Source organism: Hylobates moloch, unplaced genomic scaffold, assembly GCF_009828535.3.
Source record: "Hylobates moloch isolate HMO894 unplaced genomic scaffold, HMol_V3 SCAFFOLD_15, whole genome shotgun sequence".
NCBI classification, from domain to species: domain Eukaryota; kingdom Metazoa; phylum Chordata; class Mammalia; order Primates; family Hylobatidae; genus Hylobates; species Hylobates moloch.
This window is the reverse complement of record NW_026652290.1, coordinates 40,466,245-40,470,330: the sequence shown is the minus strand read 5'-3', so window position 1 is coordinate 40,470,330 and position 4,086 is coordinate 40,466,245. Positions and strand designations below refer to the sequence as shown.

General features: G+C 40.2%; 1 pseudogene; it reads left to right on the top strand.

Annotated features, from left to right (window-relative positions):
- The first annotated feature begins 1,747 nt into the window (after positions 1 to 1,747).
- LOC116484216 (short-chain dehydrogenase/reductase family 42E member 1-like) lies at positions 1,748 to 2,619 on the top strand (annotated as a pseudogene).
- The last annotated feature ends 1,467 nt before the right edge of the window (positions 2,620 to 4,086 follow it).

Sequence of the window (4,086 nt, the reverse complement as noted above, 5' to 3'; positions counted from 1 at the left end):
TCTGGTAGAATTCAGCTGTGAATCCATCAGGTCCTGGACTCTTTTTGGTTGGTAAGCTATTGATTATTGCCACAATTTCAGAACCTATTATTGGTCTATTCAGAGATTCAACTTCTTCCTGATTTAGTCTTGGGAGGGTGTATTTGTCGAGGAATTTATCCATTTCTTCTAGATTTTCTAGTTTATTTGCATAGAGGTGTTTGTAGTATTCTCTGATGGTAGATTGTATTTCTGTGGGATCGGTGGTGATATCCCCTTTTTCATTTTTTATTGCATCTATTTGATTCTTCTCTCTTTTCTTCTTTATTAGTCTTGCTAGCGGTCTATCAATTTTGTTGATCTTTTCAAAAAACCAGCTCCTGGATTCATTAATTTTTTGAAGGGTTTTTTGTGTCTCTGTTTCCTTCAGTTCTGCTCTGGACTTTCTTAAAGGGTGCTCAGCTTAATTAAAAGCGGATATCCAAGCTATTGGTATATTTAAAAGGTCATTTTTTTTTTCTTGGATCTTGTTTTTTTGGAAAAAGACTTTTTCTCAGTCAACTGAATTACTTTTCTCCATTTTGTCTTGCCACTCTTGGTGCACACATGAGAGGCCCTAAGATAACTTGTGAGAGCACGGGACTCCTTGGGAAAAACAGAGAAGGTGCCACAGACCCCATTTTGGGAAGAAAGCTCTGTTTTCCTTATGGAACCCCAGGAATTAAAAACAGATAAATCCCTCCCAAAATCTGTTTTTGTTTTCCAGCTATTCCTGTTTCTTGGGCCCTGAAAACTGCATGCCTTCCTAGCCCTTCTTCTTGAAGGACTCCACCCTGAGGCCAATGACCCAGTTAGGAGATTGACAAATGAAAAAAGTCTTTTTTTATTTTTGAAACAGAGTCTTGCTCTGTCACCCAGGCTAGAGTGCAATGCTGCAATCTCTGCTCACTGCAACCTCTGCCTCCTGGGTTCAAGCGATTCTCCTGTCTCAGCCTTCCGAGTAGCTGGGATTACAGGTGCACACCAAAACACCCAGCTAATTTTTGTATTTTTAGTAGAGATGGGGTTTCACCATGTTGGCCAGGCTGGTCTCAAACTCCTGACCTCAAGTGATCTGCCCATCTTGGCCTCCCAAAGTGCTGGGATTACAGGTGTGAGCCACCGTGCTCGGCTCCAAATGAAAAATCTTACAACTACTGGATCTTCTTCTGTCTGTCTGTGTAATCATATATATGTTATGTGTGTGATGGTTATATAAAACAGAGCTCTAATTCATTGACCTAAAGAAAAATAAGCACTTAGATTAAATATTTTTCAAGGAGAAATAAAAGCTGTGATGCCTTTTAGTTCATGTGACTTTAATCTTTGAAACATAAAAACAATTTTAAAGATAATTGGTAAAGTGCAAATGTCTTCAAATGTAAATATATGGTCTAAATTATGTGGGTCAGATACTAGATTTGCTAAATGTTTTAAGGTTATAAACTACTTTTTTAGCTTTTGAGAACCATTTGATTTGTATACTTTACAATTTGGTAAGGCCTGTGGACATATGGAATTACCCACCCCTTTAACTATGCTGGAAAGAGTAAGACCTTATCTGTGACTAGAACATAATTAAAATAACTTACCAGAGGCCATTCTGAGGGCTCCAGTGCCCGAGTAGAGGCAGCAGGTGGCTCCCAAGGCCTGGGCCAGCCCACCTCCCTCAGTCTGCAGGCCAAGCCCTTCTTCCTGCTCTTGTCCAGTTGTCTTTTGACTGCCACATATGGACCCCCAAAGATCTCCAAAGGAAACTTTCCTCATTACAGGAGGAGGTGGCTATTTTGGTTTCCACCTGGGCCGTGCTCTGAACCAAAAGGGAGTCCACATAATTCTATTTGACATCAGCAGTCCTGCTCAAACCATTCCAGAAGGAATCAAGTTTGTACATGGGGACATCCGCCACCTCTCTGACATAGAGAAAGCCTTCCAGGACACAGATGTCAAATGTGTGTTCCATATTGCCTCTTATGGTTTGTCAGGGAAGGAGCAACTAAATCAAAATCTGATCAAAGAAGTCAGAATTGGGGGTACAGACAACATCCTCCAGGCTTGCCAGAGGAGGGGGTGCCAGAGAAGAATATTCTGGAGGCAAACAGCACACACATGGACAGAGGTGATTGTGCCTTAAGAACCTGTGCTCTGAGGCTGGCTGGCATCTATGGGCCTGGAGAACAAAGAAACCTTCCCAGAATAGTCAGCTACATCAAGAAAGATGTATTCAAGTTTGTCTGTGGAGATCCCAGAAGCCTGGTTGAGTCTGTCCATGTGGATAACTTGGTGCAGGCTCATATTCTGGCCTCAGAGGCCCTGAGAGCTGACAAGGGCCATATTGCCTCTGGACAGCCCTACTTCATCTCAGATGGCTGACCAGTGAACAATTTTGAGTTCTTCTGGCCTCTGGTTGAGGGTCTGGATTACATGCTCCCATCCACCCACCAGCTGTTAACTCTGGTCTACTGCTTTGCTTTCCTAAAACAGATGGCTCACTTCATTTTGGGTTGACTCTACAACTTCCAGCCCCTCCTCACCCGCACTGAAGTTTACAAAACTGGTGTCACCCATTTTTTTAGCTTAGGAAAGCCAAGAAAGAGATAACCAAATTTGTTTGTCAATCGTGTTCTTGGCTGTAACTATGCTGGACATTTTGTCATTTATAGACAATTGTTGTATTGTTTTGATTCTTGTCAAAAGATGGTTTGTAATCAGCTCTAGAACTTTGACAGGTGCTCTAAAATGCAGGTTTCTGAGAACTTTGGAGATTATAATATTGGAATAGAGGGAAATGTACAGGATTCATGAAGAGCTGAAATGTTCATGAATACAAGCAGAACAAGGGTTAATGGAATAGACTGAACTAATAGAAAACTGAAGTAATCTTTTTAACTTTTGGCTTAAAACATTGCTGATCCTTGTTTTTCAGAGGCAAGGAAACTTATTTTGAGCTATCTACAGTCTTTAATAATTGAGTAAGCTATACTCCTCTGAACAAAATTTGGAGCATATTTGTTTCTCTCTCTGCCTGGCTTCTACAGAATTTGGAAACTATTTGTAAGTATTCTTGGCTTATGGCAATACAGTTATTTGCATCAGTGTAATAAAAGTCCATTTTCTTTTGTAACAGGACACAATTGGAGAAACTGATTGTTTTACCAAGGCTTTGACTGGAAGGTTATGCTTCCACTTAAGGAATCTGGCTTGACTTGAAGAGCCAGTAAAAGCCCCCTAGGAAAACTGGCCTCATTCCTTGTCTACACTGTCCCTGCACAGGATTCCTAACCTGTGGTGACTAAAGAATGTCATTTTCTAACAGGCCCTATGTTTTTGGGACTTAAAGAAGAGAAAAATTCACAAAACTCATAGGTGTTTGAGGGTACAAACCCATGGCTAGGCTGGGCTTTAAAAGGTCTTATCTGAGATTTCTTGTGGAACAGAGTTTCCTCAAAGCCAATTTAAAAGTCTATGTGGAAAATAATTATTCTTGCTGCACTTTATGCAAATAATCAGGCCAAGTATAAGACTAAAGTCTATTTTGCAAACAACTCAGTCTTATTGTGATTTGTTTTTGATAAAAATGAGGACCGGAGAGAGAAAAATTATGTTTCAAAACATATATACTTGTCATTAAATTCTAATCTCATCAATTGTTTTTAAGATTTTGCCTACATTTTAGACTAACCTTGCTTATTCCTGTGAACCAACCAGTGATCTCTGGCTGCAGCTCAGAAGAAACAAAAGGGATAGGTAATATAAAAATCTGGATCAATATTTTAATTCTGACCAATTATCCTGCAAATCCTGCCAGGTGAACCCAGAGGGTTCTTTTTTTTTTTTTTTTGGTGGGGGGGAAATAAGACCAAGGGAGCTAACCAAAGCAAAGCACCATGCATCCAAATCTTAGTAGGCATTGCTGTAGCCATCAGTTATCTGGGCATGTCGGCAGCCTTGGGATTTTTGAACTGTCCTTCCCCCCTTGTTTCATTTTTATATATGTCTGCTAGTAACCCAAATTGTTTATTCTCATTTAGAGGCCATCAAACTTCAAATGATGATGCAAATGAATCC